The sequence below is a fragment of the Mauremys mutica genome, chromosome 15 (assembly GCF_020497125.1).
Source record: "Mauremys mutica isolate MM-2020 ecotype Southern chromosome 15, ASM2049712v1, whole genome shotgun sequence".
Lineage (NCBI taxonomy): Eukaryota > Metazoa > Chordata > Testudines > Geoemydidae > Mauremys > Mauremys mutica.
The window spans coordinates 625523-644895 of record NC_059086.1 but is presented as its reverse complement, the minus strand read 5'-3'; the positions used below and the strand labels follow the sequence as shown (position 1 = coordinate 644895).

Below are 19373 nucleotides of genomic sequence, written 5' to 3'. Positions count from 1 at the left end.
AGTTTAACATCCTTTCAGTTCTCTTACTCGCATATTACAAGAGCAGAGGCTACAGACTGCAAGGATGTGATACACTGCTCTGGCTGGAAAGTGGGTGGAGGCTAATTTGGCACTCCCTGATCAAACTGACTATTTTGTATTATTGTACTGGGCTAGCACCTTCTGGCTGCAGGCAGGGACCATCGTGCTGGACAGAACACAAAGACAGGCCCTGTCCCCACAAGGTGTAATCAACGCCCAGCTCCAAATCAGGCACCCCTACCCACCAGACTCTTCATTATTCTGATCTGGTCTTGGGCATCCTGCAAGGATTCTGGGCTAGGTGGTTCATTCCTCAGTGCTAGGGTGGGATGGAGACCAGAACTTCTCGGGCCTGAGTTTGTTGTGTTTACAGTATACAAACAGAGAAGTCATATATTCACATAAAACACTCTTTCTGGAAGCTTACAACGCCACACAACTTTCTTTCTTAAAATCCAGAACCTTAGCACACAAGAACCAAAAGCAGAGAGAGACAAAGCAGGCTGCTCCATAAAGCAGAGAGCGACACCTCACCTCACCTTACTCTAAGCTGGTGAAAGATCCAGCTTCATTCTTCTCCCTTCTACAGAGCCCACTGGCCTGCAAGCAGGATGAGAATTTAAAATGACAGCTTGTAATTTTAAACACAGTTTTCAATACACCACAGAGTTTAAAACTAGGGAAGTCCTGCTGCTGTTAGCAGAATTACTCCTGATTTGTACGAGTGGGAGCAGAGAAGCAGGTCTCACTCCCCACAGATTCACAGCTAAGGGGCAGCATGTTTTAGCATTTTCTCTCCGCCTGCCTCCCATTCACAGGGCTGTGCTGCAGGGAGCAGGGTCAGTTCTAAGGTCCCATTATGGGTAGGTGGGGGAAGTGGGTATTGAAAAAATCAGACAACCTTTAAGGAGTCCAGGATCTAGTTAAACCCTGGGAAACTATTGGATTTTAGGAGTTTAAAGAAGTGAAATTTGGCTACTGTGTCAGCATTTTGCTGTGGTTTATAATTTGTCTAATTGACGAAGACTCTCCAATCGGCGTCTGTTCCACTGCTTCACATTTGATTATGGTGTCCATAGTTTGGCCTTTCTGACAATAATTTTGGGGCCCTTGAAGATCATTTTCGGGGAAGGAAAAGTCCCCTTTGCCCCCCACCCTGGGAGAGCCGGGCTGGGTGGAAGCTGTTCCTCAGTCTCTGCGTCTTTCTTCCTTATAATTGAATTTTCCTTTCAATTCACATGTGGGTGAATTTCCATGGGTTTAACCCTTCTGGACTGGTTTTATCTGCAACTGATTACAGGTAATTTCTGTCCAATGGAGTCTCAGCATTTGCAGAAATTAATTAACCCTCCAGTTTGCTAAATGCATTATTTGGGGGTGGGGTGGGACCCGCCGATTTGGGGCATCAGAAACCTCTGTGCCACTCAGGTTATGTCTGCACTAGCTAGCTTACAGCGATGCAATTGTGCCCCTGTAAGATCGCTTGTGTAGCTGCTCCATGCTGAGGGGACAGAGCTCGCCTGTCGATATAATTAAATCGTAGCTATGTTGGTGGGAGACCGCAGACATAGCACTGTGCACACTTATGCGGGTGAAATGTATGTCGCTTGGGGGGTGTTTTTTCACACCCCTGAGCGACATAAGTCTTGCCAACCAAAGGGGTAGTGTAGACGTGGCCTTAGAGACAGAAGGGTTGGTTCTCAGAGCACAGACTCAGTGGGAAGCATCTGTTTATACAAGCATGGGCATGTGTGTGTTATACTCCGCAACGTGTCCCAAAAAAAAGACTTCAAAATTTTTCTTTTATCAAAATTTTCTGCACATTTTTTGTTTTAAAAAAGAAAAAAAACCAAAAATAATCATTTAAAAAAAAAAGATTTTTACTGGTGTCATAGGTCTCACCCCCACTTGGAACTGTTGGGTTCCAATGTGGGGACCTGCCTTAGTTTCCCTCTAAACTAAAATCCTAGTTTAGGTCTGGTTCTCGCTGCCACCAGTCAGGTTAAAGTGTCTGACACACTGCCTGTCCCCCAACTTTCCCTGGGGAACACAGATTCAATGTCCCTGAATCTCTACACACAGGGAAGCAGCCCACTTCCCCCCTCCCTCTCTCCTAGCCACTCTGGAGAGATATACACCGAGTCAAACCCTTGACTCAACACAAAGAGGGACTTACCTCCCCCTCCCCTTCCCTAGTCCTGGAAAGAGATACCTGATTCAAACTGCTTGAATCAAACCCAGGAGGAACTCTCTCTTCCCCCATCCCCTTCCCCTGAATTTCCACAAGAGAAGGAATTAACCAAGTCCAAAGAAAAGAAAAGAATTTATTAAAGAATACAAAGAAAGTAACTTGTCTCTGTGATCCAAGATAGAACCATACAGGGTCTAACTTATCAATCTCTGGAGAGAATCCCCCCTCCTTTCTTTCTCAGTAAAAGCAAAGTAACAGCAAACAAGAATAAAGAATTTCCTTTAGCAAACACACAATTGCAAATGTAGAAATCAAATTATAAGACTAATTCGCCTTTCTAATTAATACTCACTATTGAATAGTAGAAACTACTCCAGGAGAACTTGGAGACATGACTGTCCTCTCTTAGATCCAAAGAGAGCTCTCACAAAGAACACAGACAAAGGCTTCCCTCCACAGAGATTTGAAAAAATCTTGTCTCTGATTGGTCCTCGGGTCAGGTGGTCACCAGGTACTGCATGTTAACCCTTTACAGGTAAAAGAGACCTTAACCCTGATCTGTTTATTTATGACAACTGGAAATGGAAAATGGTTGGTACAAGCTGGAGCCTGTGGCGAAGGGGGTAGGTGTCTCCAGGGTCCTTTCCAGGGGGTTGCTTGTGGAGTGTCTGGAATTGCAGGTGCTGCTTCCCAGAGGTCTTTGTTCTGTTATAAGCTCAGGGTTCTAGGCCCTTTGCCAGAGGCACCTGCCGCCCCCAGCGTCTCTTCCTGGCGTGCGCAGGAGAACTGAAGACCAGATTTATCCTGCTAGAACCCGCCGATTGCGACTCGCAGCTCTTTGCTTAGCTGGTCTGGAGGAGCCGTTTGTCTGGGGAGAAGCTTGGCAGCTTGGCCTCAATTGCAGCCTTTGTGTTACTGCCAGGACCCTTCGACCGACAGACGTTAGTGGCGCTGAGACGGGCCAGGTTGTGTCACCCACAGGAGTTTCCCTTTCGTCTCAGACCTCTCTGGTCCCACGGGGAGCAAGTGACACGGGGAGCAAGTGACCCTGGGCTCGACGGGTCTGACTTGGTGATGTTTCTACCAAGCTGCTTCCACAGACCCCCGGCCAGAGCGCAAAGGCTGCCAGGACCCAGCGTGCGGACTCTTATCACCGAATATAGTGCCGCAGCCTCTGCTCAAACCAGTCCTGAGATCTTCACACACTCCGCTCTGCGGTGCCCCTCAATCCTGACCCACAACCCCCTGCTATCCCACCCACCCGTGGGCTCCCTCCCACCCTAGCTCTGCCAATATCCTTCAGTCCTAACGTGCAGCCCCCGGCTTTGCCAACCCAGCCACAGCTCCCCTGCTACCCAGCCCTGGCCTGCCGGCCCTACATCCGGCTCTGCTGATTCCGCTCTGGCCCAGCCTGCAGCCCCTCCTGCTATTGTATCCAGTGTGGGCTGTAGTTTGTGATGTGCAAAAACAGGGATTAAACCAAGATCAGCAGAACTGGCTTAATTTGTAAACAGAGCAAGTTTCCCACTGCATCACAGTCAGGACAGGCTCAGATCAACGGGTTCTTAAAATGAACATGCGGGTCCCCATTGGCTCGTTCATCTCCCTGGATCGTTTTCTCTAGGCGTCTTCCCCTCTGCTTTGACCCTGGGGTTATTGTCTCCCGTGACAAAGGGCTGGTTTTTCCACTTTGTTTCTGTTATTAGACATGTGAAATGTGGCCCATTTACAAGATCTGTTTGCTCTTTTGGTGACAGGACAGAAAATGGAATGCAAATCCGCGTTGCCCAGCTGGGAGCAGGATCCAGAGTTGCACAGGGATGTGCCAGGCGGGGCTGGGAGGATATTTACACAGAATGTGCCTGTTAAATGGAAAAATGTTTAGGTCTCAGAATGCCAAGGCTGCATACAGGCCTGTTACTCTTAACCATTGTGCAGAGAGAGACCAGGCACCGCTGTGCTGATTTGTACCCGCTGGAGATCCAGCTTGGTATCTCCTCCAGTCCCTGGGGACCCAGTTCTGGGTTGTGCAGCAATCCACACTGGTGCAGCATGAGTGTGGGGTGGAGTGGTTGTGATTTGCACTGTCCCGCTGCCGGGGGATGGGGAACAGGGGCTACCCTCTTGCAAAGCCAGATCTGCCTGGGAGAGCCGGCACCGCTGTGCTGATTTGTACCCGCTGGAGATCCAGCTTGGTATCTCTTCCAGTCCCTGGGGACCCAGTTCCGGGTTGTGCAGCAATCCACACTGGTGCAGCATGAGTGTGGGGTGGAGTGGTTGTGATTTGCACTGTCCCGCTGCCGGGGGATGGGGAACAGGGGCTACCCTCTTGCAAAGCCAGATCTGCCTGGGAGAGCCGGCCGCTTGAGGAAGGCGGCAGCCCCTCCGGAAGTGAGACAGGACTTGGCTTTCAAAGGGAACGGCTCCTACCTGCCGGCCAAGAGGGGTAAAAGCCCTGGAGGAGCCATAAAAGCTTTAAAGGTCAATGACACCATTTCTGTGCAGGGTAATGGTGAAGGGAGGCAGGAGACACCACCAGGCTCCGGAAACAATACTCTCCTAAATGGGCACCACACGCAACTGAGCTGCCTTTTAACAGCCACCCACAGCCGGAGACGCAGAAATACAAGCTGGGTAGGGGTCCCCCTTGCCACTGGTTACAGCAGCCCCGAGACTCAGCCGCGAATCCAGGTTTCTAGTCTGGCTCTAATTCGAATGTATCAGACCAGCCCTGTCCATTACGTAGCCTTGTTAGGCCTGAATAAAGATGTAGCACAAAAACCAGTTATGTCAATCTGACTGAAGTCAGCATGTTTCATAAAGCCCTGGGAAAAAGTGAGATACGAAAGGGAGGTGCATTCCTCAAGTTACCAGCTGCGTTAACTCCTGTCTTCCAGTGTCTGGTGCTTGGCAACTATGCTGATAAGAAAGTTGCTGGGGCATCACAACTTGCTTACATTATAAAGAAAGACAGATGTGCTTTGTTATTAGGGTTTGTTACTAACCAAAGGGGGGTGGGATATGGGTTGTGTGAAGTGAATAATTTATGACGTAATAAAACTGTCTATATAAGCTATACTAAGCTGTAAAGGGGGGGCTGGTTCTTTTCGGATACGAGCTGTTCTTTACTGATACGTGCACTTATCAATAAAGAACTTTTGATCGGACCTTGCTGGTGTTGCCTGGTCTCTCTGCGGTCAGACAACGAACTTCGCTGTTGGGGTTCGAGTCCCCGACATCTTTGGCGACTCCGCCGGGACTCTGTCTGACTCTCCGGCGGGGGATCAGACTTTGAGGCAACGCAGCGCGCATCCTCTGATTTAGAGGAGCCTTGCCTGGTAATCTGATCTCTGCGTCGGCGATAAGGCGAGTTCTGTGAACCAGCTGAAGCTCGTAGAAATCCAGCAACATCCACCTACCCGTTGAGTAGGGTTAAGGTTGCCTGGGTTAGAGTCCCAGTGCAGATTGTCGGGGTTAGAGTCCCTGACAACTTAGGTCTGGGTTAGAGTCCCAGTCCAGGTCTGGGTTAGAGTCCCAGTCCAGGTTTGCACAGGATCCAAGTAGTCTGGGTTAGAGTCCCAGCCTGGGTTTGAGTCCCAGTCCAGGTGTTCGAGTCCCCTGGAGAGGTAAGTGAGCGCTCGACGCGGGAGGTGGGGGTTAGAGTCCCTTTACCTTGACGCGGGGAAGAGGGGTTAGAGTCCCCTTACAAAATGGCACAATTTGGCAGTAAGTGTCTGGGGGACGCCCCATTGTCTCTAATACTTAAAGATTGAAAGAAGATTTCTGGAACCAGGTAGCTTTTGGAGCTGTATGTTTAAAGCTGTATGGAGAGCTCTTGTAAAAATCCCCCAGCATATGCCCCAGAGCCACACTGGGAGGAAGACTGTCCGTGGGGACGTCTGTCTCTCTTGGGCTCACGCCATCTGAATTTATTGACTGTGCAGCAAGATATGATGCATCGTGGTAATAGGAAATAATGGCCTTGGTGTGTGTGTGTGTGTGTGTGGAAAATGGGGGAGGGACAGTCTAAATATTCCACCTCACCCCCTAAGGGTACCCCAGCATGTTACATGTACGTACATTATGGTCTTAAAACCTGCAGGTATTTAAAGAATTGGAATCTTTACACACGTGAAAATCTATCTAAACAATGCCCATTAGAAGGTACCTTCAATCTAGATAAGATCATATATCTCAAAGGAGCTTTTAATCACCAAAGTAAAGCCTCTGACACAGTGTGAGCAATTTGTCTAGGAACAGGTTAATTTGAAATTCAGCCTGACTTGGTGAAACTGGAGAAGCCACGGGCTGGAATCTGAACTGAACTCTCTAAAAGAGACACTGCAGGAGATTCCAGGGTGTAAAAAAAACAGCTCTCCCAAGAGCAGAAGCATGTTGGAAATTCTGGACAAGCTGTATACAGGATAATCTCCCGTCTGCCTATTCCCCTTCTCTGAACGTTATACAGACGTGGCCAGTTTGGACATGTGTGAGTATTAAAGTGGCTTAAGGGTTAAAGTATTCATGTTCTTCCTGAGTAATGTGGGAGCGTTCCCAACACTCTTCATTGTTGTTTTATTATTTTTAATTAAGCTTTAAAATTTGATTATATGGTGTGTTCCCCCCACGTCCTGCAGTAGATGAATTGGTAACAAATTTGTCACAGTTTGGTGAGCAATTGAGAATAGGGGAGCCCTATAGAATTTACACCATCTATCTGTTTTACCCTTGTTTTGTGTTTCTTTTGTTTGGTACTTTTGGTGTTATATGTTGAGGATTGCATGATTAAAGGTGAGCCTACTCTCAGCTGCAGTAAGTCTGAGAACTGGAGAGGGGTTTAGCATTTTTCTCTCCACCCTGGTTGACCGGAAGGGTGGCAGGTGGATCTGCCCCCAGTCGTAGCAGGACTGGGCAATAGAGTAGTTGGAGAAAAGGGCCGAGATGTGTACTTGATAACTAGAATTGAGCAATTAAGAGCATGGATCATGAACCAGGCGGCAACTCAAACCTGCGCCAGGGCAAGTTGCAGGCCTTGAGACAGGATTTCCAGTTAGAAAAGGAAGCCCTGGCTAAGCAAGTACCAGTCCTTCAGGGACTTGTTAAAATTTAACCATTTGTGCTCAGCATATGTCGTAACAGCAGTGTGTTTGCTACAAGATGAAATTAAATAGTTCAACGCCAGTGGGCCATGTGTTTTGCCCAGGTGGCAAGCCTCACAGGGGAGGACTCGAGTAGTTTTGTGAGTAGAAATGTTTTAGGGAAAGGACCAGAAGGGTGGGGGCTACTTAAAAAGCCCACCCTCCTAGCTAACTGGTAGTGCAATACGTTGGTACCCATGGAAAGAAACGGTTCAGAAAAAAAAAAAAAAAAAAAAAAAAGGATCGGGGCCAGGCAACAGACAGAGAGCTTGGAGAACAGGTTGGAAACTTTTAGGGTGTAGTGAAAAAAAAAAACAAGAACGGAGTAAGTAAGTATACACATAGGGGTTCAAATACTTAGAAGAATATTTGGCATGGTGATCTGAGTTGGTAAGTGGTTGTTGAAAGGACAAGCACGTGATTTAAGGCACAGTGAAAAGTTAACTCTATAGTTGCTGGAGGGAACAGCAGTTGAATTTTGTAAATGTACTAAAGTAAAAAGTTCTTGGTGTCTTTGAAATGTTTGTAAATAAATTCAGGCAAAGAAATTATTAGATTGCAATCATTTGGCTATGAACAATTTTGTTAAATTAGCTGAAGAATGTATACCGTGCTATGTAATTAAAATTGTATTAGGCTCTAAGAGCACTGTGAGTGCTGATGTTTTCTTTCAGTGTTTACAAGCAGGAGTTACAAGTAAAAAGTGAGCCAGCAAGCATCTGTATTAATGCAAATTATCTAATTAATATGGGGTAATTCCCTTGTTTTGCCTAAAATCAACAAGAGTATTTGTATATTTTTAGTAATGATTGCCTGCCCAGAAGAGGTAGACTTCTGTTTTGTCTTTCAGATAATCAGAGAACACTGATGCCGGCTGAACAGCATTCAACGTACCATGATTTGCTGGCACAGTAAAAATTGTGTTTTGTGTTCTATGTTCTGTCTTGTGGTGTTGTCTTGTGGCCAAAATTGATGTGTTTAATATTTTTATGGGATGGTCTGATTTAAAATCAAGCAGCAGTGTTGGATTAAAATGCAGATATGTGTTTTGTTCAACTTAGAATACAAAGTGTTTGGATACATCAGAAAAATGTGATATACTAAAGTCTTATACATTTTCTTAAGTAAGAGAAAGATACTACATTGGCCAAAACTTTTAATTGACAATTGTTATTGAAATTTGCATATTAACAGTCTTTGAAAGCAAGGGCATGGAAAGTTAACCCACTCCCCATATTGTACATGGGATCCTTCTGGCTACCTCAGACTTCTAGCCAGAGGGCTGGGGATGGTGGAAAGCTATTGGACTAGAGTTTGTATTGAATGAACTCATCAAAGTGGGTGTGCTTGTCCTGGTTTGTTGTTTTAAAGCTCTCTAATAAGGTTATTTTAGTTAAAGGGTATATGTGGCATATATTAGATAAGACTAATGTACTGTAAAACAGCAATGTGTATGTGTTCATTGTTAACAAACGGTACATAAGTAAAAAGTAAAAGTTTCTTTTGTAGGTTACAAAAAAAAAAAAAAAAAAAAACAGCCGAGGAGGGAAAAGGAAAGGACAAGTTGACTGAGAAAAAAATAGTTAACATGCTTGGTTTAAAGATGAGACGTCAAGGACACTCCTCACAGCTAAGACTTGGCTAACCCTCAAAAGGAACAAGGGGGGGACTTAAATTTGCCCATGCAGCTATAAAATTTGTAAAATCTGCAAAGACACTAATGCAATGTGTTAGGTTTTTTTTTCTCACAGGTAAAGAAGAAACAACCCAAAGATCCTAGCAGCCCTACCACTCCTTGGAACCAGGAGACTGGGTCTACATACAGATCCATCAACGAAAGACTGCCTTGGCTCCATGCTGGAAAGGCCCGTATTGAGTCCTGCTGTCTACCAACACTGCTGTGAAGTGCCAAAGACTAACTGCTTGGACCCAGGATTCTCACTGCAAAAAAGACCCCTCCACATCAGAAGAATTTTCCTATTGATGATTCGCCTATTCTTTCTTCTAGTTCTACTGTGCTTCTGGACAGCATGGCAAAAGGACAAGGTAACGTGCTGGTTGAACCTCTCCCTTGTCCACGGACAAATCTATTGTGCCTTTGAATTTTTCTAAAAGAAGCAAAACCATTACAGGGTGATGTACTCATCATCTCTTCCCTGTAGAATGCTAAACTACATCTGTTTTGGGAAAGAAGAAAAAAAAACACTCACTCCACTGACATTGCCAAAGTCCAGGAATTCCTGACCAAAAAGAACATTAAGAACTGACCCTGGTGAAGAAACAAACAATTACACACTGGCAGGAAGAAATTTGTGGGACTTATGTTTGGAACTGTGGTATTAATTGGATTTTGGGGTTTATTCTACAGGCTGTGCCCTGTGTTTTGGATAACTCCTTCAGCATGTATTGCCCTCCCTCATTGCATTTTGAATAGCATTGTCCTTCTCCAGTTTTCAGATCGCTTTTACATACCCAGATTGCTCACAAGGGGCTGCCATTAGATTAGCACAACAGCGGGCCTGGGTTATTTCCTCTGGAAAGAAAGAGAATTGACCAAATCCCTGTGGTCTAGGGGCCAATGGTACACTGCCCTTTGGAATATTCTTAAAGGCCAAGAAAATCATGAGAAATTGGGCCAACTAGAAAAGGCCACTAGACTTATTTTTGATGCTCAGCTATCTTAAGTACAAGCTGGAGTTGGTGAGTTACATGTCATTTCCACCCTTAGTTCTGTGACCCAGAAGTTACTGACAGAGATGGTACTAAATATCACTGAGGCTGGAAAGGCATTGCAGTGGGATCTACTATGTTTAAATTGATCCTGAGCACTGGACTTGGCCCACTGCCCTTACAGACACACAGGAGTACCATCTGATCTGTGGTCATGAAGACATACTTGGACACTTTCTGGATGGAAGTGTGGACATTCACAGTGCTCCTTCCAAGCATTTGGACCGGTTAGGGTGGGTGTGGGCTCCCACATACCAGATCCTGCCGGGTCCATGGGGAGGAGGCGTGTGGGACTGAATTATTTACCGAGACATCTGGGACATTAGACCCCTTGGTATACCTAACTGATTTATAGTCAGTGCCCCAGACCAATGAACTGTTACCCCTGAAGGCGATTTGTAGCTTCGTCTGCAACTGAAGAAACCGTAACCCGGTTGTGCCCTGCCAAGCGATCATTTGTTGTCCCAAGAGTCCCGTTGGTCCTCTAGGGACAAAGGGGGGATTGTTAGGCCTGAATAAAGATGTAGCACAAAAACCAGTTATGTCAATCTGACTGAAGTCAGCATGTTTCATAAAGCCCTGGGAAAAAGTGAGATACGAAAGGGAGGTGCATTCCTCAAGTTACCAGCTGCGTTAACTCCTGTCTTCCAGTGTCTGGTGCTTGGCAACTATGCTGATAAGAAAGTTGCTGGGGCATCACAACTTGCTTACATTATAAAGAAAGACAGATGTGCTTTGTTATTAGGGTTTGTTACTAACCAAAGGGGGGTGGGATATGGGTTGTGTGAAGTGAATAATTTATGACGTAATAAAACTGTCTATATAAGCTATACTAAGCTGTAAAGGGGGGGCTGGTTCTTTTCGGATACGAGCTGTTCTTTACTGATACGTGCACTTATCAATAAAGAACTTTTGATCGGACCTTGCTGGTGTTGCCTGGTCTCTCTGCGGTCAGACAACGAACTTCGCTGTTGGGGTTCGAGTCCCCGACAGCCTGAGTGGCTGCTGTTACCAGGGCTGCTGGGAGGAAGAGGGTCTCCGATGATCACGATTTCAGTCCTTCTGACAGCAGAAAACACAATTTGGGCAGCGTGTAGGGGTGCAGCTGGGGCTGCGGGTCGGGAGTGAGGCGCACCGGCAGAGCTGTGGGGTTGGGGGACTCAGGACTAGGGTGCAGTATTGCGTCCAGCAGCCAGGCTGATCAGAGCAGGGTTGGCGGCCCCACCTCCTGACAGAGGCCAGCACCAGCTGCTCCAGAAGATGGTGCAGGAAACCCTGCAGCGACTGGCTCTTCCCCAGGGGAGATGCCCTCCTGATGCCGGCCTGCCGTGGGGTCCCCGCCCATCATGAGAAGGGGGAGTGCTAGTCCCTACTTTATTTATTGCAGCCTAATCTCCGGGGGCATCTTTGGGGCGGCAAGTTAATGGCACTTATGGGGGGGATAAATTGGTTTTACGAGCCGGGAATTGAATGGAATGTATAATTTTACTGTTATGTAATGGAAACGTGATGAAGGCTTTTATGAGGCCACACATCTTTTTAATGTGTCCAGAAACAACAATAACAAACACAGCAGTTATACAGACTGACACCCCCTCCCCCGCTCCAATCCCAGAGTCGGATATAATCACAGCTCCTACCCGCCCCAGCTGCTCCCTGCCAGCCGCTGCTTCTGCCCAGTGAAAGCAGATAGGCTGCAAACTCTTCCAAACAGCTCCAGCCAGCGGGGCGAGGAGAAAGACCTCAGCTAAAGAGTCACCCAGGAAAAATGCCTTTTTGAATGACACAGAGATTTCCCTGGGGAGTTTCTGTGTAGTTTGAAATTTACCAATTTTTGCATGAAAGTAAATATTTCAGGTCTCTTCCCCCCCCCCATTGCTCTTCCTGCCTCCCCCCTTCCCCCACTTTTAAAAGAGGGGGAAAACCCTTCCTCCCCAATGGAAACAAACAAACAAAAAGATTGGAATGAATCGAAAGGGACATTGTTCATGTCAAATCAATTTGCTAAAATATTCATAAAAATGGAAAATTCTGGAAAAAATTTATACCAAGTTTTTTCCCCCATTTCATTCAGAAATGGTCCACAGACAATAATTCCCATGTTTTGTCCCGGCCAAGCGGCTGTGATTGTTTAGATGACGATAGTGCCTGGGCTCCCCAACCTGCCTGCCATGCATCAGAGAGTGTCCCTGCCCTGAAGTGCTCACAATGTGAGGGGAAACTGAAGCAGGGAAGGGGACTGACTTCCTCAAGGTCACACAGCAGGTCAGTGGCGAAACAAGGGCTAGAACCCAGGGGTTCTGAGTGCCGGCCCGTGGGCCATGCTGCTGCTGCTGCGTCTCCTAGAGCTGCTTTGCCCACAGTCTCCTTTCTTCTCTCGCTGCCTCCACCAGTTCAGGTTTCCCAGGAGAGGGGGCTGGATGCTTGAGACATTTCAAATGGAATTGCACAACCCCCCAGAGAACAGACCCCTGCTCGCCCCGAGGAAGACAGGCCCCCGTTCCCTTGGCTGGCACAGCTCAGGGCTCTCCTCTGCAAATGCCATTAAAAACTCATGAAATTTGCATTCCATTAAACATGAAACAAAGCTGAAAATAAACCCGCCACCGCGCCTGGTGAAATATTTATTAAAGGGAATAGTCTGAGAGTCCTAATGCCACTGAGGCGGCAGCTTCTGCCACAGGATTCCTGCGCTCGGCCAGGCACCAGGGGCAGAGGCCCCATGAGGTCAGATCAGGGCAGGTGGGTCCTACGAGCTGCTCTGTGCAGCTACGGGAGCTGCACATGGGATGACTATGGATATGTGTGTTGTGCACGAGTGTGCGTGCCTTTTTCACCTGGGCGTGTGCGTGTGCACACATGCCATACGTGGATCAGTATTGCACCAATCAGCGCTGTGTTTTAATTACAGCTCCGTGTCCCATTTCTCCAGCCGCACGTTCTGTTCCTGGGCCCCAAACCATTCTGAGACACTCGGGTTGGGTTTATTTGTGAATATTTGTCTTCAATTAATGGGGGGGGGGAAATGGCTTGGTTACTATGGCAACAGACTTCTTAGTGATGGGAGAGGGTGTTACAGACAGTTTGGGGAACCCAGGGAATAGCTGGTTTCTTTGACACCAAGCTGATGCCATGGACTTCAGCAGGAGATTTGCCTGAGTGAGGATTGCAGCATGGGGACCCAGCTGTTTTACGGTGAAAATCATCCTGTGCAGAGCTCTGACCATCACAAGTCCTGGGCATGGGCACCACTTAAATACATCCCTATGGATCCATCGTCACACAGCCCATTTACTCTCCATCTGTCTGTCACCAGCCATTCCTGTCTGTCAGTCCATCCATCCATCCCCCTCCTCTCTCTATCCATCCCCAGGCACAACTTCTCTCTGACCCATCCCTCCATCCCCACTCTCTCTCCATCCAACCCCACACACACCTTCTCTCTGATCCATCCATCCCCCTCCTCTCTCTATCCATCCCCACGCACAACCTCTCTCTGACCCATCCCTCCATCCCCACCCTCTCTCTATCCATCCCCACGCACAACTTCTCTCTGACCCATCCCTCCATCCATCCCCCTCCTCTCTCTGATCCATCCATCCCCCTCCTCTCTCTATCCATCTCAGGCACAACCTCTCTCTGACCCATCCCTCCATCCATCCCCCTCCTCTCTCTATCCATCCCCAGGCACAACCTCTGTCTGACCCATCCCTCCATCCCCCCCTCTTTCTATCCATTCCCCTGCACGCCTTCTCTCTGATCCATCCATCCATCCCCACCATCTCTCCATCCATCCCCACGCACACCTTCTCTCTGATCCATCCATCCCCCTCCTCTCTCTATCCATCCCCAGGCACAACCTCTCTCTGACCCATCCCTCCATCTCCCCCCTGTCTCCATCCATCCCCACGCACACCTTCTCTCTGATCCATCCATCCCCCTCCTCTCTCTATCCATCCCCACGCACAACCTCTCTCTGACCCATCCCTCCATCCATCCCCCTCCTCTCTCCATCCAACCCCACACACAACTTCTCTCTGACCCATCCATCCCCCTCCTCTCTCTATCCATCCCAGGCACAACCTCTCTCTGACCCATCCCTCCATCCCCCTCCTCTCTCTATCCATCCCCACGCACAACCTCTCTCTGACCCATCCCTCCATCCATCCCCCTCCTCTCTCCATCCAACCCCACACACAACTTCTCTCTGACCCATCCATCCCCCTCCTCTCTCTATCCATCCCAGGCACACCTCTCTCTGACCCATCCCTCCATCCCCCTCCTCTCTCTATCCATCCCCAGGCACAACCTCTCTCTGACCCATCCCTCCATCTCCCCCCTGTCTCCATCCATCCCCACGCACACCTTCTCTCTGATCCATCCATCCCCCTCCTCTCTCTATCCATCTCAGGCACAACCTCTCTCTGACCCATACCTCCATCCCCACCCTCTCTCCATCCATCCCCACGCACACCTTCTCTCTGATCTATCCATCCATCTCCCCCCTCTCTCCATCCAACCCCACACACAACTTCTCTCTGACCCATCCATCCCCCTCCTCTCTCTATCCATCCCCAGGCACAACCTCTCTCTGACCCATCCCTCCATCCCCCCCTCTTTCTATCCATTCCCCTGCACGCCTTCTCTCTGATCCATCCATCCATCCCCACCCTCTCTCTATCCATCCCCAGGCACAACCTCTCTCTGACCCATCCCTCCATCCCCACCATCTCTCCATCCATCCCCACGCACACCTTCTCTCTGACCCATCCATCCCTCCATCCCCCTCCTCTCTCTATCCATCCCCAGGCACAACCTCTCTCTGACCCATCCCTCCATCCCCACCCTCTCCCCATTCATCCCCACGCACACCTTCTCTCTGACCTACCCATCCATCCCCATCCTCTCTCTATCCATCCCCAGGCACGCCTTCTCTCTGACCCATCCCTCCATCCCCACCCTCTCTCCATCCATCCCCACGCACACCTTCTCTCTGATCCATCCATCCCCCTCCTCTCTCTATCCATCCCCACGCACAACCTCTCTCTGACCCATCCCTCCATCCCCACCCTCTCTCTATCCATCCCCACGCACAACTTCTCTCTGACCCATCCCTCCATCCATCCCCCTCCTCTCTCCATCCAACCCCACACACAACTTCTCTCTGACCCATCCATCCATCCATCCCCCTCCTCTCTCTATCCATCCCAGGCACACCTCTCTCTGACCCATCCATCCATCCCCCTCCTCTCTCTATCCAACCCCACACACAACTTCTCTCTGACCCATCCATCCATCCATCCCCCTCCTCTCTCTATCCATCTCAGGCACACCTCTCTCTGACCTATCCATCCATCCACCCCCCTCCTCTCTCTGACCCATCCATCCATCCTCCTCCTCTCTCTATCTATCTATCCCCAGGCACATCTTCTCTCTGACCCATCCCTCCATCCCCACCTCTCTCTATCCATCCCCACGCACGCCTTCTCTTTGACCCATCCCTTCATCCCCACCTCTCTCTATCCATCCCCACGCACGCCTTCTCTCTGACTCATCCATCCATCCATCCCCATCCTCTCTCCATCCATCCCCATAGACACTCTCTCTCTCTCCCCACATCTCAATTGAGCAATCTGTAACCCTTGCATTAGCTGCCATGAGGCCACAGAAATGGACATGAAGCTGAGTGGCTGCGGTCTCTGCTTTGGCGGGCAGGATGTGATGCTCAGTTAGGGAGTGGGGCGGATTGGCTTGTGAGCCAAGGAACATACTTTGTTGGGCTGAGTGGGAATTAAAGGGAGCCCCAGGCGAGCTGTCGGAGAAGAAGGAGAAGGCGGGTACTCCATGGAAGAAGAGTGGTTATTTAGGGAGACACATGGGTCATGAAGAGGGCTGATGGGAAACAACCCCCAACAAACAGAGGCAGCAGCTTGAGATGCTGCAAGCAGAACTGGACCTGGGGAAGGCAGTGCTGCCAGTTCTCATGGGCTTATCGTGAGTCGCAGACTGTTGGGTGTTTTCCTAGCCCCCAGCTCTGAGAGCCATGGGAGAATTTCAGCTTTGAGTGTTTTTAAAATGTACATTTCTAGCCCTCGTGGCTGCAGAGAAAACCCTGAAAACGTGGCTGGCACCTGCCTAACTGCTCAGAAATGAGCGGGAATATGAAACATCCCCTGTCTTCCAAGCCAGTCTCCTGGGTTTGAGGCGCCTGGCTCCTGAGATGTGAACACTGGGGGCTTGAAATGGGCAAGAAACTAAATGTCACAGGCCCCCTGTTCTGTTCGCAATGTGCCGCCTTCGGGGGGCTGGATTGTTTTGGGCTGTCTGCCCAGAGGGCCCTGCCCTGAATTGTACCGTTGTGTGTCCAAACCCTTTCCTGATGCTGACGCGTGAGACCTCCTCCTGTCCGTGGAGCCCCAACACTGAAAGAACAAACGCCCCCCCAAGGGCCAGTGGCACCTGCCACTTTGACATTTCGCCGTAGGCGGTAGATGTTTGCTTTGGACGTTCAGCGGAATTCGTTGACATTTCACCAGAGTGCGGGGTTGGGATTTCAAAGGCACTTTTGCAAATATTCCACTCTGCCTTCATTCGGACACTCTGAGGGCTTGATGGTTAACCAGCCGGAGTGGTGGAGCAGGAGTCCGAGGAATCGCAAGGAGCGTTGGTACTTTCCACGACAGAGCCGGGACCTTACTCACAGCACATAAGACGTCTCTTTCCCCTCCCTGGACTCAGAGCTCGCTGGAGTCCTGCATTAGCGTCACACTGCTGTGATTCCATAAGGTGCCATGAAGGGCACATCATGCTCTGCAGCACTTTTCATTAAGCCAACAACAATTTTCATAAGCAATTCATCAAATTCCGCCTTTATTGGAAATAAAGAGGCTCTTAGGGGGGAAAAGAAAGCTGCAGCGGTGAGAGATGAGGGGGGAAATTTTCAAAAATGCTTAAGTGACTTAAGAGTTCGGGTCCCCTCTTCAGCAGTGATGTACAAGTGGAACCCATGGGAGTTGGGCACCTAAAGATCTTTGCGGGGCTGAGCCTAACTTCCATTGAAAAGTCAAGGGGATTCCGGCTCCTAACTGCCACAGTGCTTCGGCTCCTGTGTCATAGAGGAATTTTCTGAATATTTGACACTCGACTCCCTTTAAAAATCTGGCCCTAAGTGACTTAGGAGCCTAGGTCACATTGTAAAAAGTGATTTAAGTACCAGAAGGCTAAACCCTGTTTAGATTCTGCAGTGGCTCTGTGGTCATCCTTCCCCGCCAGGCTTGGAGGGAGGCTACTCCGCCTCTCTACAGACCCAAAGAGCCGGGTGTTGAAAGGTGTCTAGGTGCCTAAGGATGCAGACGGGTGCCTGGGGGGGTTTCAAAGGGGCCTAGTCACATCTTCAGGCACCTTTAAAAATCTGCCCCTAAGTCAGTGTGAGACCCGCAAAGGCCTAGTGCGTGCAGCTGGCCGGGGAAAAGGCCAGGCTGGCCACCGTGGCACAGATCGGTACAGGGCCAGCTCTGACCTTCCCTACGGCACATAGGAGAGCAAAGCTGGCTGCTACCCTCTCAGAGCGGCTCCTTCATTCCCCATGGGCAGGGAGCGGATGGCTCTGCAGGAAAAGAGGGGCTGCCACGGGACGGGAAAGGGGTGGATGGAGCAGTTGGTTTGAGGCTCTAGGCAGGGGGTTATTTACACTCCCTTGTGGTTGTAACTAAAGGGACGGATTTCACTGCTTCCCAGTCCAGCTCTGTGATTGGCGGCCAGAGCAGAACCCTGCTGGGCCCCTGGGACTTCAGGCCTGGATCAGAACCCCGTGCAAGACTGGAGGTGATGGGTTACTGAGCCCGTGGGAGGTCTATGTGTCACTGTATGCACGGGTGGCAGTATAGTGCATGGGAGGGGGCAGACACGTCAATGTGCACGAGAGCCTGTGCTCATGGAAGAGTAACAAACAGTGAAATGCACTTATGGCACCTGGGACAGCAGCTGCTGCTAGGCAACTGGATAAGAACTCATGAGAGCAGGGTTCAGTTCTCATCTCCGCCACAGGCTCCCTGGGTGACCTCAGCCAAGTCACTTCATCTCGCCAAGCTTCAGCTGCAAGGGGGGATGATGATATTTGGCACCATACATCAATGGCCGAGGTAGGATTAGAACCCAGGACTCCTGGCTGCCAGTTCTACTGCTCTAAATACACCATGCACACGGGGTGAAGGTCACTCATGCTGAATATCAGAGGGAGAGCAGGTAATTAATTGCTACATAACTTGCTGTCCTGTAGGCATTTCTGTGTTGGACTGAAGTCCCAGGCCAAATCTGCATCTGAAAGCCAAAGCAGGAAACACGCGAGTGTCTGTGCAGTTCGTTCCCGGATTGTTTCCAGACGGAAGGGAGCTTTCAGCAGCCTCTGGTGTTTGCAGTTTTGATCAATAGCAGCCGCGTTCCAATCACTGACGGCTCAGCACTACAGGGTGTATTCAAAGGATGCTGGGGCAGGGACACCAGGAAAGTCTGGATTCGCATTCTCTCCCTGTCCGCTCGTCTAAAGTTAATTTGCTAATGTTGTACTATTAAATTCTGCTTGGCGTTTTCATTCTGAGCTCCAGCATGCACAGATGATTATTTATGAGCTACAACTGATTTGCATTGTGCATATGTAATATCTGCCCATCCCTCCTCCCCCTCAGTCTGATAATGTGCTTTTCAGGGCATCAGCACTTTCACAGTGTGCTCTGGAGATGATTCCGAGGCCGTCATGTTTCTCTCCATGCCACTGCCCCGGATTTAACGTTCTCCCCTGGCTCAAAGGAACAGGACAGTACTGAGCCACGGGCTCTTGGGGGCTAACCCCCCCCCCGTACCCCGTCACCATCATGAGAGCTGCAGTGTTGGGCAGTCTTGGAAATGGGCAGCATTTGGGATGGCAAAGGGACGTCCGAGGATACGGAGGCATGAAGTGAATTTGGCGCTGATGGAAAACGCTGGATTTCAACCCTGCAGAGTGACATTCGCCATTCCACACACAGGAACCTCCGGGACGACAGCAGGGCAAATGTCCTGGGTCGTAAACCCAGAGACTCTGCTGCCGGGATCAGGCCCAGGTTCCCTCTACCCAGTCGCAACAAGTGGCCAGTACAAAATGCAAGGTGCAGTGGGCAGAAGTGGGAGAATCTGCCCCTGTGAAGGTTTCAGCCTAACTCTAAGGGTTAGAGCAGGGATCTCCAACTCAAATCACCACGAAGGCCACATGAGGACTAGGATATTGGCCTGAGAGCCGCACCACTGACACCTTTTCA

The 19373-nt window shown here is 49.4% G+C and overlaps 1 long non-coding RNA gene across 1 annotated transcript in view; it reads left to right on the top strand.

Moving 5' to 3' along the window:
* The window catches only part of LOC123350331, a 67387-nt gene extending 48365 nt beyond the window's left edge, over positions 1-19022 (top strand). The window contains exon 4 of the long non-coding RNA XR_006573749.1: positions 18359-19022. This is a non-coding gene — a long non-coding RNA (uncharacterized LOC123350331). The remainder of the gene's footprint in view (positions 1-18358) is intronic.
* Positions 19023-19373: the final 351 nt, after the last annotated feature.